This window comes from Macaca mulatta, chromosome 9 (genome assembly GCF_049350105.2).
Source record: "Macaca mulatta isolate MMU2019108-1 chromosome 9, T2T-MMU8v2.0, whole genome shotgun sequence".
Lineage (NCBI taxonomy): Eukaryota > Metazoa > Chordata > Mammalia > Primates > Cercopithecidae > Macaca > Macaca mulatta.
In genome coordinates this window covers 34,340,970-34,359,206 of record NC_133414.1, presented here as the reverse complement: position 1 = coordinate 34,359,206, position 18,237 = coordinate 34,340,970, and the positions used below count along the sequence as shown (strand labels likewise).

The window sequence follows — 18,237 nt, the reverse complement described above, 5'->3', positions numbered from 1 at the left end:
ACTATCATTTTTAAATTATTCTCATCACAGGCACCAAAATTCAACTTTTTTTCCTCTAGAGGTGGGAGATTTTTCACAAGACAATAATGCTTTTTGCCTTTTATTCAAGTGGCTGTTTTCAGTGATTAAAGGAAAACATTCCGGCTGTTTTTAGATGTCTGCTTACTAACTCAATCCTGAGGACCCGTGTGCAGAACTCCTGATCATGCCTCAGCAAAGAGACCAGTTACTCCAGTTTCTACTACAGTTGCTTAATACTAGTGAAAACTGTAGCTGCTAAACTGTGAATGTCAACCAGTGATTTCTAATTCCTCTGAAAATCAAATTTCCCTCACAACTTAGGCTGGCTTCAAACAGCAACAACTACTGTTAGACTCCTAATTTAATGTTTTCCTGTCTTCTATATTGCTCCTCTCTCCTATTTTTTAGCTTCTTGATTAAATTCAAGTGTAGTCTCTTTAAAGAACTGCTCCTCCCATGCCAATTTTAATCAGCAGGGTGTGGGTCCCCAGGTGCACCCTGGCAGATTGAATATTTTTCAGAGTGCCAAAGTGAAAACGGTTGAGTGGCTTTACTATACATAGTAATAGCCTAGTATAATGTGAAGGCTCTTATCAGTAACCAGCCCTCAACCCTCCTGGTTCAGTCAGTCCACTGGCTTTAGTTTTTTCTCTTAGCTTTTACTCTTTTGCTGTTTGATCTCTGTGGTTCTTCTCTGAACTCTCATCACCAAGTTAAACAGGTCTAACTCTTTTGAAGGGATGAGTGCTACAGACAGCATTCTTAGAAGGCTCCGACCAGCCTGTCAGTAATGACACAACAGAGAAAATAACAACGTCTTGAGTGTTAAGGTTACTGACCAAGGCCCCGGGTTAGTTGCCACTGCCCAATCAGGCCAGTGAGACTGACCCAAGGTGCTCAAGTCGGTGGTATCCCAAGGTATTTTAAAGGAAAGGAGCTAAAATATGTACCAGCACCATCATTTCATAACATCTAGTATTTCAGTTAATTTTTGCATTACATATATTGTCTCATTTAATTTACTATCCATAAGAACCCTGAGAAAGAGGTTCTTACTATCTCCATTTAACAGATGAAAAACCTAAGGCCCCGAGAGGAGGTGTTAAAAATCAGAAAGAGATTCCAGGCTTGTCTGACTTCAGAGTACAAGCTTTTACATCAAATCATGCTGTTCTGCAAAATACGGTGGGCTGGGAAAGGCTTCTCAGCCCACCAGGGTGCTGTGCGGTCCTATTCAAATGGTCAAAATGGTGTATGAAAAAAAGAAATGGTATATAGCTTGTGGCACGGACTACGAGGTGTTTTCACACTTACTAGAAAATTGTCCTCTATAAATATTGAATTTTCTTCTTCAATGAGTGGTTCTGAGTCAACCAGAGAGATGTAGATGTTTTACAAATGTTTTGCAGTAGCATATGAAGCCTCATAACTTTGCAGAAACCAGTAGCTTCTATTTCACTTTCCTTACCCCAGTTTAATACTGCTTGGAAGGGTGGGAAAAGGTGACTAGGGATATAAGAAAAAATAGAGAGGAAATTGATATGGTGCCAAAGATATAACATAGAAATATTTTTCTAAAATAGACTTTGGGATGCTCGAACAGGATTTCTAGGAGGCTAGATTCAAGTTAGTGGTAAGTTGTCCACGCAGTTTTAGGATCTGGGAATATGCTTGATTACTACAGAAAGCTTTGGGTGCAATTTTCATATTAATGGGGTCTACAAGCATGCCCCTTTCAGACTAACATTTGTTAATGGCTCTATACTGTCAGAGTTCACCTGTCTCCATCAAATCTGTGGACAGATGGTCCCTATTTTGAGTTTATGTAAATTATTTTAGGTTAATGTTATAGTTTATCGTTTCTGGGGTTTCCATTCTGCCTTTTTTCCCCCCGACTCACTTTCCAATATACCAATATGATTTTGATACTAATTCTGTTTTCCACAATTAACTATCCATGCAGATTATCTGTAAATGAGTAAGTCTCTCAGTACCACCTAGGACTCACTCTTGTGAAACGTTTACATCTCTCTGGTTGACTCAGAGCCACTCATTCAAGAGGAAAATTCAACGTTTCTAGAGGACGGTTTTCTAGTGCGAACACAACTCATAGTCTGTGCCACACACCGTATCATTTCTTTTTTCAAAAAAGTAGATTTTATAAAGATATAATTATAATCACCAAGTATTATTTAACGTTCTTAAAAGTACTATCAATACTGTGCTACATTTGTTTCACACTGAAAGAGTTCTTGGTAAAATAAGTCTTTTCCTCTGAAACTCAGAAATTGCCATATAGGATAATAATATATTGCACATAAAAAAATAAAAATAAAAAATATATATTGCACATGAACTTCTAATGATAAGCATAAGAATTTGCTTCCTCGAAAAGGGGAGTTATTTTGAGGTAGGTACATTTTTCAAATATAGCCCCTAATTCATTTTCTGCTACTAGAAGTTTATGTTTGGCAGGGGGAGAGATGAAGTGATGAATTTATATTTTCATTAATGTGTAATTTTGACAACTAAAGTTAGAGCATGTAAATTGCCCTTCATGTTATTTTATTAATGTTTGTGTACTCCAATAATTGTTCAATTATAATTAAACTATGCAGTGTTTCCATCAATTTAAAGAAAAACAACAGAAAAGATTAAGTGGAGTGGGCAAATTTATTTAAAGCATAAAGTTAGAGTAAGATTAGAAGGAAATTCAGGAATATGAAGGGAATTTTATTTGTTGAAATGTTGACATTATGTAGTATGTATTAATTTCTATACATTTATTTTTATTTTTATTTCTTTTTGAGATGGGGTCTCACTCTGTCACCCAGGCTGGAGTGCAGTGTGACTCGATCTCGGCTCACTGCAACCTCCACCTCCCGGGTTCAAGCAATTCTCCTGCCTCAGCCTCCCGAGTAGCTGGGACTACAGGTGCCCGCCACCACGCCCAGCTAATTTTTGTATTTTTAGTAGAGACAGAGTTTTGCCGTGTTGGCCAGGCTAGTCTCAAACTACCGACCTAAGGTGATCCGCCCGCCTTGGCTTCCCAAAGTGCTGGTATTACAGGTGTGAGCCACTGTGCGCAGCCTAATTTTTGTACATTTAAAATGCAGCATGTGTAATATATAATTTTAACTCTATATTATGAAAATTTATAAATACACAAGTAGAGTCACATGTAATGAACCATGATATGTCTATCACCCGAGATCAACAATTATTAATGTTTTATCATGGTTACTTCATTCAACTTTTTCTTCTTATCTCTCTGAGATTTCTGGTTATTTTATCATTTTTCATGTCATTTTATCCTTATTTGTCTAAAAAACTGTGACATTTTCTTACATACTCATAATACCAGCAAAAAAGTGATGATTTCTTAATATGATGTAAAACTCAGTCCATTTCCAAAATTCCCCCAATTATCTCATAAATGTCTTTTTATACTTGGTTTGTTAAAATCAGGGTCTAAATAAGTTTCACTTATTCCATTTAATAGTTATGTCTCTTAAATCCTTTTTTCTCTTCATATTTTCATTCATTCATTCTTTTTTTTTTTTTGAGACAGAGTCTTGCTTTGTTGTCCAGGCTGGAGTGCAGTGGCATGATCTCAGCTCACTACAAACTTCACCTCCTGGGTTCAAGTGATTCTCCTGCCTCAGCCTCCCAAGTAGCTGGGATTACAGGCATGCACCACCATGCCCAGATAATTTTTGTATTTTTTCTAGAGATGGGGTTTTACCATGTTGGCCAGGCTGGTCTTGAATTCCTGGCCTCAAGTGATCCACCCACCTCAGCCTCCCAAAGCACTGGGATTACAGGTGTGAGCCACCACACTCGGCCTGTTCATTGGTTTTTAAAAACCTTTTCTATGTGTTTTTACTTTTTAAAAATAATAAACTCATGAGTTTTTATAAATTTAGTGTGCTTGAATAAATTGCAGTCATTTTTCCTCTTAGATGTTCCATTTCTCATCTTGGACAGTGGAAGTCTTTCAAGCTGGCCCCATGTTCTTCTAATATTACCAAACTAATCTTAAAGAGTCTCTTTGTTTTCTGGTGTGTGTGCACACACACTCATACAGACACACACACACACACACACACACAATCCATCTTATTCATTTCCTATTTCAAGTTTCAAATCCATGATTTTCAAAGCACCTGGTTGGTATTTCCAATGGACCACAATTTTGATACTAGATGTGCTCCTTGCTTCTGAGTTATTAATGTTTTTAAGTCTTCTCAGTGTACCAAAGTAGGAAATGGTATTTTTTTAAATTGTGGCAAAATACACATAACAAAATTTGTCAACTTAACCAGTTTTAAGTATAGTACAGTTCAGTAGTGTTAAGTACAGTCATGTTGTACAACCAATCTTCAGGATGCTTTACATATTTCAAAGCTCTGTACCCATCAAATAACATTCTCCCAGTCCCGCAGTCCATGGCAATCACAATTCCATCTTTTGCCGCTATGAATGCTCTACTCTAGGTGCCTTATATTAGTGGAATCATACAGTATTTATCTTTTTCTGTGGCTGGCTTATTTCACTTAGCATAATGTCCTCAATTCATCTATGTTGTAGCATGTGTCAGAATTTCATTCCTTTTTAAGACTGAATAATATTCCATTTAATGTGTGTGCCACATTTTGTTTATTCCATTCATCCATCCATGGACACTTGTGCTGCTTCCACCCTTTGGCTGTTGTGTATAATGCTGCTATGAACATGGGTGAACAAATACCTCTTAGAGATCCAACTTTCAATTTGTTTATGTATATATCAGAAGTGGAATTTCTGGATCATATGGTAATTCTAGTTTCAATTATTTGAGGGACCACCGTATCGTTTTCCACAGCAGTTGAGCCATTTTACACTCCCACCAAGAGGGCACAAGGGTTCCAGTTTCTCCACATCCTCAGCAATGCTGGTTATTATCTGGAATTTTGCTGTGTTGTATTTTGTTTTAATAACAGCCATCTTTATGGGTGTAAGGTGGTATCTCACCGTGGTTTCAATTTGCATTTCTCTAATTATTAGTGATGCTGAGCATTTTTTCATGTGTTTCTTGGCCATTTGTTTATCTTCTTTGAAGAAATGTTATTCAAGTCCTTTGCTCATTTTTAAATTGAGTTGTTAGTTTTTTTGTTGTTGAGTTCTAGATCTTTGTATATTCTGAACATCATGCCCTTATCAGTTATATGATTTGCAAGTATTTTCTCCTATTCTGCATGTTGCACTTTTCAATATATGATTATGTCTTTTCAATGTACAGAACTTTTAAATTTTTATGAAGTCTAGGCCAGGTGTGGTGGCTCACGCCTGTAATCCCAGCACTTTGGGAGGCCAAGGTGGGAGGATCACTTGAGGTCAGGAGTTCAAGACTAGCCTGGCCAACATGGTGAAACCCCATCTCTACTAAAAATACAAAAATTAGCCAGGCATGGTGGTGGGTGCCTGTAATCCCAGCTACTCGGGAGGCTGAGGCAGGAGAATCGCTTAAACCCAGGAGGCAGAGATTGCAGTGATTCAAGATTGCACCACTGCACTCCAGCCTGGGTGACAAGAGTGAGACTCCATTGCAAAAAAACAAAAACAAAAACAGAAACAAAAAAACATAGTCTATAAGGTCTAATTTGTGTATTTTTCTTTTGGTGCCTGGTTTTTGTTTTTGGTGTCTAGGAAATCCTTGCCAAATCCTTGCTTCCTTGCCATGAAGCTTTCTCCCTATGTTGTTTTCTAAGAGTTTTATAGTTTTTATTTTAAGTTTAGGTCTTTGATCTGTTTTGAGTTGATGTTTGTACATGATGTAAGGCAACTCATTCAACTCATTCTTTTGCATGTGAATATCCAATGTTCCCAGCACCATTTGTTGAGGGGACTAAAATGTCTTGGCACCCTTGTTGAAAACCATTTGACCATACCACACATGTGAGGGTTTATTTTTTGGTTTGCTATTTTGTTCTATTGGTCTATATATCTATCTCTATGCCACTATCACACTGTTTTGATTACTATAGCTTTGTAATAAGTTTTGCAATCAGGAAGTGTTTTTTCTTTTTCAAGATTGTTTTGGCTATTTAGGGTCCATTCAGATTAAATATGAATTGTAGAATAAATTTTTATATTTCTGCAAAAATGCTACTGGAATTTTGATAAGGATTGCATTGAATCTGTAGATTAGTGTCAGTAATACTGACATTTTAACATTAAGTCTTTCCATCCATCAGGACAGCTTTTCCTTACTTGTCTTCTTTAATTTCTTTCAGTGACGTTTTATAGTTTTCAGTGTACAAGTTTTTCACCTCTTTGGCCTAAATATTTTATTATTTTTGATGCTATTGTAAATGGAATTGATTTCTGAATTTCCTTTTTGGATTGTTTATTATTAGTGTATAGAAACACAACTGATTTTTGTGTGTGTTGATTTTGTATCTTGCAACTTTGCTGAACTGATTTGTTAGTTCTGACAGCTTGCATATGTGTATATGTGTGATGTTCAGGGTGTCCTACATATAAGTCATGTTGTCTTCCAGCAGACATAATTTTACTTTTTCCTTTCCAGTTTGCATGCCTTTTATTTCTTCTTGCCTAATTGCTTTGTCTAGGAATTCTAGTACTATGTTGAATAAAATTGGTGAGAGTGGGCATCCTTGTCTTGTTCTTGATCTTAGAAGAAAAGTTTTTAGTCTTTTACCATTGAGTATGAGGTTAACTGTGGGTTTTTCATATATGGATTGAGTAACAGGAGTTCTACAGAGGTAATAGTCAAGTTGAGATCTGATTGACAAGAAGTAGTCATGTAAAGTGCATTTCAGACAGGGGGAATGGCAAGGACAGAAACCCCAAGATAGGAATAAATTTAATGAGGTTATGGAATAAAAAGAAGGTCAGTGTGATTAAAATATAGTAGGCAAGGAGGAGATATTTTTAGATGAGGTCAAAGAAGAAGAGAGGTGGTGATTTTATTTTAAATGCAAAGAAGAGCAATATAATTGTATACACAAAGCACTGTGTTAGGCATACAAACACATAAGATATAGCCATTGCCCTTAGGAAAGATAGAATTGTTAAGATCTCTGATAAAAAATAGGTAGTTGACAAATTTTGGAATGACAATTGAAAAATCTTAGCCATGCCTGTTTGTAATGATATATAACTTTGATAGTGTCATATCATCCTTTCCATGTATGTATACATAGTTGTTGAGCGATCAAGGGGGCCTAATAGCACTCCCACACTACCCATTTCTGTGTCAATTAAGAGACAGACAAGGAGTAACACAGAGATGAAAACACGTTATTACTATTGAAAATATCGATATTGGAGATCATGGCTCACATATGCAGATAGATTGCATTCTCATTCTTTAAAAACAATTTTTTGGCCAGGTGCGGTGGCTTATTCCTGTAATCCCAGCACTTTGGGAGACTAAGGTGGGCAGATCACTTGAGGTCAGGAGTTCAAAACCAGCCTGGCCAACATGGTGAAACCTCGTTTCTACTAAAAATACAAAAAATTAGCTGGGCATGGTGGTGGGCGCCTGTAGTCCCAGCTACTTGGGAGGTCGAGGCAGAAGAATCGCTTGAATCCGGGAGGTGGAGGTTGCAGTGAGTCAAGATTGAGTCACACTGCACTCCAGCCTGGGCAACAGAACAAGACTCCATCTGAAAAATAAAAAAGTAAAAAATAAAAAAAACCAATATTTTTCTTTAGAGACAGGATCTCATTCTGTCACTCAGACTGAAGTGCAGGTATGCATCATAGTCTTGAACTCCTGGGCTAAAGTGATCCCCCCCATTTCGGCCTCCCTAGTAGCTGGGATTACAAGCACAAGCCACTGTGCCTGGTTTGACTTCCTATTCTTGAAACATCAGAATTACAGACTTGCTTGCCTGGTCACAGTGGAGCTAGAACAGGACAGACACTGTCTCTGCAAAATTATACAAGAGATTAGAGACAGTAAAATGGAGAGAACAGATTCCAGACTCTGGACCCAGACTGACTGGGTTCCAATCTTGGTTCTGTAACTTACCAGTTATGCAATTTAATATCTGTTGTCTCAGTTGCCTTGCTTATAAAATGTGGGTACTTTTTTTTTTTGAGATGGAGTCTCACTCTGTCACCCGAGATGGAGTGTAGCAGCACAATGTCGTCTCACTGCAACCTCTGCCACCCAAGTTCAAGCGATTCTCGTGTCTCACCCTCCTAAGTAGCTGGGGCTGACTACAGGCACGAACCACCATGGCCAGCTAATTTTTTGTATTTTTAGTAGAGATGGGGTTTCACCATGTTGACCAGGCTGGTCTCAAACTCCTGACCTCAGGTGATCCGTCCGCCTCGGCCTCCCAAAGTCCTGGAATTACAGGGGTGAGCCACTATGTCCGGTCAAATGTGGATACTATTAAAAATACTTTGTTGACCAGCCTGGCCAACATGGCGAAAACCCATCTCTACTAAAAATACCAAAAAAAGCCAGGCATGGTGGCGGGCGCTTGTAATCCCAGCTATTCGGGAGGCCAAGGCAGGAGTATTGTTTGAACCTGGGAGGCAGAGTGAGCCGAGATCACGCTCCAGCCTGGAAGTGCAGGTATGTTATTACACTCCAGCCTGGGTGACAAGAGCAAGACTTCGTCTCAAAAACAAAACAAAACACAAAAACTTCACAAAAAGGATTACATACTGCAACGCATTGTGCATCTTGTTAAACTTGTCTAATTTTTATTTAAAACTGATGATTATTCCATTCCTTAGATGTATTTGAATTTATTTAATCAGAGGATCATTGTTTAAATGTAAGAATGCAGTTCCATCTATCCTGTAAGCTAGAGATCACACATCAACAACATTTACTGGTGAAATTTCGAATGAAGTGCTTCATTTCCACAAGCCAGTGTTCTGACTATAAGAGAAAAATTGTTTAGTTGACAAGTTTTTGGCATGTGGAAGCCACTGGAAAATTATAGATAATGAAGTATGTATTTTTATCATAAAAGGAGAAGAGTAATTAAGGACTTCAGTGTAAACTTAGCTAAATGAAGAGTCAGGAGTACAAAAATATTCTAATATTAACTATCAAAACTCTTCAGATTAAGATTATTTCAGTTTAGTACAATAACACAAAATGCAAAATTCTTTCAACTTGAAAGTTTACCCAACGGCAGCCATAAGCAGTTCTAAATAGGGAATTCTTGTGGTCATAAAGGGAACAGCCTATGACATCAGCCAACAACAATGCAGAAATCTTAAAGTAGAAGCGTCACAGGACTTGCTCTTCCAAATGCTGCATGACAAATATTACTAGGAAATATGCTTAACATTTATTTATTTTTATTCCCAATTTAAGTAAAAATTTACAATGGTTTTAGTTACGGTGATTTTTAGACATGATTTGAAGTCATTTAAGTCCTAATACGTAAATTGGAATTTGAAATTAAAAGTTCGTTTCTCCTTGAAGTTTATCTTACCTTGAAAAGTAGACATAAACAGCATACGCTTTAGTTGTGCGGTTTGATCACAAAAGATTCTGCTTTTTCTGTTCTACCTCTTAAAGGTTAAATAACATGCAGTGACAATCATGTTATAAGAAAATATTTGGAAGCACTATCTGATGGTTTAAATATTGTTTTAGATAAGACTAATCAATATACAACTCACAGTTCCAGGGCAACCACAGAGACATTTGTTTAGGCATGTAGTCTCTAAAAGAACTAATCGTGTAAGTGCTTAAAATAGTTATTCTTAATGTTTTGTTGTTAAGATCTCATTCAAACCACAACAATGCAGATACATAAGTAAAATTCTGTCTAGAATTTTAGGGGTTTCATAGTATCCCGTTCATAGGCATGAGGCAAGAACTCGGCCTAAGATAGTATGTTGTGGGGATTAATTTGTGTGTTCTAGGGGAAGAGGGTGGGAGGGAGGTGCAGGGAAGATGTTCTTACTTACCCCAAATGCCTTTTTTTAAGTGAAAAGTATCCTTCCTACTCCCTAATGTACCTGGCCTGAAATTGAGCTGTTCCTAACTTAAAATTGCAACTGCTAACTTTCCTCAAGATGCAGTTAAATGAGGAAAGAAATAATATTTTTTATAGTCACTAGCTGTAACACATTGGCAACACAATCATTTCCTGTAATGAGTGACCCTGGTTCCTAAAAATAACTCCAGTGCTAGTCAATTGCTTATATTGGGCATTTTTTTAATTCTTATTTGGGAAGGACATTCCCTTCCACAGCTGAAGAAACTCAGTGTTTGAAAAGAGCTGCCTAAAAGACTGTTCCCCGTAGGCTGTTAAAAATGTTCAGCATCTGAATGCTGGTAAGGAATGCTCACACCCATCGGAGGCAATGCTGTGTGGACTCGAAAAGGAAAAATGGGGCCCCTATATATGGAAAACAGGAAGCAGAACAAGTTGAGGAAGCCTTACTCATCTGTGACCCATATTCAAAGCCATAGTCCAGCCACTGTTAGTTACCTAGAAAAGGAAAAGGCTGAATGGCTAGCCTAAGCTCTAAGGGACACATTGCAAATCAGGTCAGACTGTTGTGCCATTTTCCACCTTATTTTCAAATAAGCAAAGAAATGAAGCCTCAGTACAGCCTGGTGGATACACTGACACATGCCATACCTAGTCAATTGCTGGTTGCCTGATAGCAAACTTAATTTTTTACAGTTCCTCTGGCAATACTCCGTTATGAGTATAGAAGAGTGCTCACTAAATTGAAGCCCTCAAGCAAAAAAAAAAAAAGTTGCAAATTCAATACACTTCCAGTTTCTCTGCATTATATGACTATTTGCATGTTATTTATACATATGGAGACTGAAAAAGGAGGAACTGGCAGGACCGTCTCACCCCTTCTTGTTTTTCAAAATGTCAATAATTCCCAGGCTGCTTTACACCAATACACACAGATTCACATTTTTAGAGATGGGTCTCACTGTGTTGTCCGGGCTGGACTACAGTGGCATGATCATAGCTCCTGGGCTCAAGAGATCCTCCCACCTCAGCCTCCTGAGCAGCCGGGACTACACACATGCACCACCACACCTGGGTAATTTTATTCTTCATTTTTCAGTTGGGGCCTGGGGTCGGTGGGGGCAGTGGTCTCACTATGTTGCTCAGTCTGGTCTCGAACTCCTGGTCTCCAGCAATCCTCCTGCCTGAGCCTCCTGAGTAGCAGATTCACATTTTACAACAGTGATTTTAGTTTCTCAGGTAAAGGAATGGAGTTATTCATGATTCAGAAGCACTTCTATGTTAGTATTACATGATGTTATCAGAGACCTCTATTCCTTCCATCCCTATCCCTTCATCTTTTTCTTTGTTTAATGTTTAAAGGAGTTACATTCAAAGAAACTGGAAGTGACAGATGAGAAAAATCTATCTAGCTTAGTCTACAGAAACAGTCGTTAGAAAAGTGGCTGAAGACTTACCTAGCCGTTGTCAATCAATTTGCTCCAAAGTCATCACATACATTTATTATACAATGGTATTTAAAATCCAAGTCCCATTGATCAGCCAGGGGACTGTCAAGACTTTTTTCTTAACAAAATCTCCTAGTAGGGCATTTTCATCACACAGCAACTGCCTAATTCTTCATACTCACCCCCATGCTGCAACTCACATTTTCCCCTTACTATCACCAATGTTGAAATTAGTCTTCCCCTGTAAACCTGGAACCTGATTTGCAATATATCATGAATCTCTTTTGAATTTCTAAAATTATTCTTCTTATTCCTTGTTATCTGGACACTGTTCTTTATAGAATGATCATGTAAGTTATCATCTATACTAGGACATACTTTTGAGAGGGAAAAGGGGTGCTAATCAATAATAATATAAGTCAAACTAATAAAAACCTAGGCATCCAATAATGTCTTTCTTGCTGAGCAACTTTGAAACTTTACTTTGGAAAATGTTAGGTGAATAAAGATACATTTTGAAGAGCAAGTAGTAATATCACCAGTGACAAAACTAAAGGAAACATCAACTTTAATTATTTGACATAATAATGACTTAAAAGATGGCAGAAGACAATTGATAATAATTGGGAGACAATGTAGGTAAAGTATGGATTTGTCTTGAATTCAAGACACTAATGATGTTTTATTAGGTTGGTGCATGCAGCCATCTGGTTGACCTTAGACATGGGAAGGCAAGAGCCCTCTGATTGACCTTAAACATGGAAAGGTGAGAGCTATCTGGTTGATCTTACACATGGGAAGGCAAGAGACATCTGGTAGACCTTGCACCAACCTAATATGATAAGATCTAGCAATGTGGCTTGCAGTATTCCTACTTACCAGGATTTCCTGCTTAGCACGTATGCTGACCAATCTTTGCTTATTCATAAATTTCATAGTTAGCTCACTGTCCACCCATTATTTGTATGAAATCACAAGTAGACTCGTACTCTTGACCGATCACTGCTTTTCTTAGAGAACGTGTTTCTTTAATTTCTTTTTCCTCAAAACTCGTGACTTCTGTACACAAATTGCTACCTCACACATCAGTTTAGTCAAGTCCCGGGAGAGCAACAGGACCCATTTATTCATTTATCAGATATTATCTGAGCCCCTATTATGTGTCCTCACAACAGTGCTCGACAGTGGTGTTAAAAAGGTCAGTAAATTGCCCTGGAGGAACTAATTTAGTTTAGAGTTGTGCATATGTAAACCTCATAATGTTCTTGTAGCAAAGATTAGCCAGTGCCTCCACCAGTCATGTACAGGGGAAAAAATTCTGAGAATTGTAGTGCAAATCAGGCATGGACCAATTATGCTTTTGAACTATACAGTTTTCTGTGCTGAGACTGGGCCAATTCTGATGAATTCTCAACAATGGTAAAATCCATACCTTTAAAATTCAAGAATGTTGTGTTCTAATGGCAGTTTGACCATTGAGATATTAACATAGGAACATCATTTAGCCTCTTAAGCTTGAACATCCATTAAGCGGGAAAAATAGTGCTTATTTCCTAGAGGTCTGCAGACATTGGCTAACCAATAGTTTTGATTTTGCTGGTAAGTAATGTGCAAATTTTCTTAGATGTGATCGCCTCATTTTCTCTTATATTTTAGATTGGCAGCAGCCAAATGGGCGTTCCAGCCCCTCATCTCCTGCAAGATTCTTCTCAGTTTCATAAATCTGGTAATTTTTGAGCTCTTTTCCCAACAGGGTGCTGCAGCTCACCAAGTGGAACCTACAACATTTTCTGCTACCAGGATAGCAGCTTGCCAGCAGCGTATACTGAAATTACTGGGTTTCAGTATGATGTTGGTTGGTACGAACTTCAATCATCGAATCGACATGCGCCCAGCCATTCTCATAATGAATGTTTCCTTCTCTTTCAAACGTTCTGTTTCCAGCCCCCATCTCCTTTTTTTTTTCTTCTTTTTTAAAGAGGTTTGAAACAGAAACTTTACTCCGTAGGAAGAAACTTTTCCTTCTCATCCCTGTTCCCCATAAAGGGACCTCCAGATAAATCTATCAAAAGCAGGACCCAACTCACCAGGTTTTCTAAAACGTTCCCCAGTCCCACCACCCTTCGTGGCACCCACGGGTTTCCCAAGTCTTCATCTTTCTCTTAGACACACGCTAGCACATTATCACTCCAGAAAAGCAGTCCTGGCTTAGCCAGTTCCCTTCCAGAATGACCACGTGGTTTTTGGCCCCATGGAGTCCTGCAGGGTATGGGGGGTTCATGGTACCGATTTGCCTCGGGACTGAGGGGGCTTCCGGGAATCAGGACCTCCCGGGCTCTAAACGGGACATCAGTGGACAAACGGGAGGGAGGGTCGGACACGCGGATCCGAGGAAGCGGAACTTAAAGAACACGGGCCCAGCAGGCTACACCAGGAACGCGCGGGGCTTTAGGGCGCAACCGACCCCTCCCGCCCTTCACAGAGGAGGAAACTGAGGCATGGCGACTGTCTCAGCGGAGTCCCGGCCCTGCCCTCCACGGCCTCCCTCAGGCGCGCTCCCGAGCGGGCCGGTTCCTTTGTCCCGGTCGCGCTTCCTGCCTCCTCCTGCGCCTCCTCCTCGCCCCGGGGCCGGGCTGACGCGGCGGGAGAGGAATGCGTTTCCGGAGGGAGAGGGCGGTGGCGGCCTCGGGAGCGGGATCAGACGCGCAGAGGAGGCGGGGCCGCGGCTGGTTTCCTGCCGGGGGGCGGCTCTGGGCCGCCGAGTCCCCTCCTCCCGCCCCTGAGGAGGAGGAGCCGCCGCCACCCGCCGCGCCCGAGACTCGGGAGGTCCCGCCAGCCCGCAGGAGAGGCCGAGCGGGAGTCGCGGAACAGCAGGCCGGAGCCCACCGCGCCGGGGCCCGGACGCCGCGCGGAGAAGGTAGGCGCCGGCGGGCCTCGGGTGTGGGGGTGCAGGCCGCGGCCTCGGGTCTGCTGTGCGCGACAGCACTTAACAGCCGCCGGCCCGGGCCGCGCCGGGACCTTTGTGCCAGGCGTGGGGGCGGGGGCGGGGGCGGCCGCGGGCCGGTGGGGGCTGGGGCGGGATTCCAGGCTAGTCCGGGAGGAAGTCCGCACACCGCCACCCCCCTCGGGTCCCAGGCGCTGGCAGCGTCCGGGCGCCGAGTCGGCCCAGCCGCGTTCTGAGCGCTAGGGTCGCGGGCCTGGGCGCTGTCACGTCGGGGCTGCTGGAGCTGCGGAGGACCGGGCCTGAGCGGCTCCTGACACCTGCGGTCTCCCGCCAGGCTGGGCGAGCGCAGGTGGGAGCCAGCGAGGCCACCCGGGGCTCGGCGTTTAGGACTCAGCGCGCCCCTGGACTGGTCCTGCGCCTTTGTCTCTCGCTCCCTCGCTGGCTGCTGTTTTTGGAGCAGCGTCGAGCCGGCCGTCGGCGCCCGCTGTTGGGATTGGTCTTCTCCGACTGGAGCCGGGATAGAAAGTGGCCTCGCGGAGCCGCTGGGGACCGGGGGCGCGGCGGCGGCAGTGCAGTTCACTTCCCGGTGTTTATAAACGCGAATGCCGGGAAGTCAAGAGTCGCCGGCCCCTGCCGGGCACCCCGGGACCAGGACACAGGGCCACGGCCACTTTGCGCTCAGACCCGGTCCGCGAGCCTGAGAGCCCGTCCTGTGTCTAGTATCATTTTTACCGCGTGTCATTTCTTAGGCTTCATAAATTGGATTTATGAGACTCCCACTCTCTAAGTAACTTTCATTTAATCAAATTCGTGCTTTTAAGTCCAAAGCTTTGCACTCATTGGTATGATCATTAGTAAGTTGCATTCTCTAAGCTTCCGTTTCCTCATCTGTGAAATAGGAACAATACTACCTACACTAATAATTCATTTTTATAACAATGACAGCGAGGGCCAGGTTTAGCTCTAGGCATTTCATGTGTATTATTTAATTCTGGAACTGCTCTAATGAGATTGCTACTGTTTCTATTTCCATTTTCCGAGTGAAGAAACGGAGGCACCGGGAGCAAAAAGTAAGTTGCATATGGTCATCGGGAGCTCCTGGAGAAGGCATGGGGTCTAGCTCCAGAGCCTACGTTTAAACCAAAAGTAACCTTCCTAACTATAGTCGTGAAAATCAAATGCAAAATGTAAAACACTTAGCTTGAGAGTAGATGCTCAATGAATATTGACTGCTTTTCAGCCCTTCTTTTATAGTAAAAAGATTTCTCGGAAGGTAATTGGTAACATCATTAGTAAGGTTTCTTTGGGCCAACATGCCACATGGATAACAGGTGGATAGAATTGCTAGGTTATTTTGTTTTGTTTTGAGACAGGGTCTCTGTCGCCCAGGCTGGAGTGCAGAGGAGCTATCACAGCTCACTGCAGCCTCAGCCTCTCGTGCTTAAGTTATTTTTCCACCTCAGCCACCTGAGTAGCTGGAACGACAGGCGCCTGCCACCATGCCCGGCTAATTTTTTAATTTTTTGTAGAGACAGGATTTCACTATGCTGCCCAGGCTGGCCTCAAACTCCTAGGCTCAAGCAGTCCTCTCTCCTAGAGCTCCCAAAGTGTTGGGATTACAGACTTGAGCCCCCTGAGCCTGGCCCTTAGGTTATTATTATTTTTCTTATTGTACTTCTGATGCTACAAAAATAACGTTCTAGAGGAATTTAGACATCTTTCTTAAACCACATATGCCCTTTACGATAGGGTATACAATAGGCCACTTTTAGAAATGATTAAGGAACTTTAGTTGGCAGTTACCTGTTCATTTGTGGACATCAAGGCCCAGAGGGGTCAGGACTTAGAGTCTCACTGTAATTCTCATATTTTTAAATAATGTTGGCTCATTGATCAATATTATATAAGTGACTGAAGATGGTGAAGTGTTAAATAAAAAACATTGGTATTTTGATTACAGGCATTTGGGGGGAAAGCCATTTTATTTATCCCAAAATTGAGTATGAAGGTGGAAGATGTTATTAGAATACTAGCTAAAAGGACAAAGAATGTGGTTAATAGCTTAATTCTGTAAAAAGGAAGCAAATAGACTGTTTAACTCATCTATGTTGACTTCAGACCTAGACCTACAATTTTATGTGATTTTCCTAACAATGTAAAGTTCTGTATTAAAGTTATTTTTGAATACCTTCAACATTCTGTACATGAAATGCATGGAATCAACAATTCTGAAAGTCACTGCATTTAGTAATTTTAACAATTAGGCAGCTTTCTTCTTAGCTTTCTGGTCAGTATAATTTAATTTAAATCAGCCCCAAATTACCATCACGAATGAAAATGTAGTTCTACATTGGTGTTCTTCCTAACTCTGGGAGTGACACTGGGGACAAATGGTCATACTATAATAATGAAAAGTGGTCAAACAACATGGTGCCAGTTTTTCTAAGAGTGCTTGCCACTGATTTTAATGTCTTTATTGTTTGACTTCTTGATAAGTAAGTTGTGGCTTACAGCAGGGAGTAGTACAGTGTTCTGTCCGAAAAAAATATTCATTAATATTCTGTAGCTGCTCTGGTTTGCCCTTAACCATGCTGCTAGTGTGATAAGCTGAAACATCTTGTAAAAGTTTCAGAGAGCTTTCAAGTTCCGAGAACTTAACTTTTCTGAGTATGTAACAAGCTACATATATCTGAAAGGATTCATTTGGACTTTTGTCAGATTTTAGCAGATTTTCTCACTCTACGAGAGAGTTAGGATCTGTTAGGTTGTGGGTGGAATCCTAGAGATTATGCCAGGTAAATATGTAAGTGTCTGTATTGTATTAGCAGTGTTTACTCTGACTTGGTTTTAGGTTCTGAGAATTTGGCTGGTTGTTTTTTCAGAGGTGGGAAGTGTGGAGTAGAGAGGTTAAGATACAGAAAGGTACCTTCGTCTTCTGAATCCTGAAGTGTCATGCTAGGGGTATCTATAGCTGTGGAAAACTGAAAGAATATTATGGTATGTACCCAGGTTAAAGGGGGTACAGTGCGTAAAAGTCAGAATATTAGCAGCCTTCCAATATGTCTGTCGGTAGGTGAAAAAAAATTTCTCTCTTTCAGGAGCTGTGTACAAAAGGATCCAAACTATACTTTATACATGTGTTACTGCTTTAAAAGTGGCTGTGAGTGTTTAGAGGTCAACTGACTTTAAACTTGCCGTTTGATTTGTGACTTTAGAAAGTAGAGTTAACTATATTTAGCAATATGCTTAAACATGTGCATATCACCTCATGAAACGTGTGTGTGCATGAGAAAAGCTGCCTCCAGTACATATACATATGTATATAAACACACATACACACAAGCATATATATGTATGTATTTCTTGTAGGACCAGTCTCATTGTATATAATTTCAAAGTGCAGGTTCCTGATCTCCAGGGGTGCGTAAAAAGACTCACTGAAGTATGGGAAGAAAATTTTAGGTCTACTATTATGTTTGTTGATCTCATCACTTCAAAGTTTAAAATTTTGATTATGATTTATATCTTACTGTATTGCTGTAGAAGTACACGTATTTGAATTTATAAATTACATGTATTTTGGGTACATGTATGCTTAGAATTTTTTTAGTGATAAAGGTGAGTGGTCAGAAACCTTTGCACATCCCCTATATGGAGGATGATTTGAGTGGAGTTCAAGAACTAGTATATTTAGGAGGGAGAATTGAAAAGACTTGATAAGAGAAATGAAAGAAACCCAATGTGACACTGGTCTCTGGCTAGGAGGTGCTGTTCACTGAGGTGAGAGGGTGACCACAAGCCGGGGCTGCTGGTTGGCTGGAGCAGAGGGGAAATGATGACC

The 18,237-nt window shown here is 40.7% G+C and overlaps 1 protein-coding gene across 12 annotated transcripts in view; it reads left to right on the top strand.

Annotated features, from left to right (window-relative positions):
- The first annotated feature begins 14,247 nt into the window (after nucleotides 1–14,247).
- Nucleotides 14,248–18,237, top strand: part of ITGB1 (integrin subunit beta 1) — a 57,812-nt gene continuing 53,822 nt past the window's right edge. For all 12 annotated transcript variants that reach the window (XR_013397991.1, XR_013397990.1, XR_013397992.1 and 9 more), the window contains exon 1: nucleotides 14,248–14,369. The gene's annotated coding sequence lies outside the window, so the exon portion shown is untranslated. The remainder of the gene's footprint in view (nucleotides 14,370–18,237) is intronic.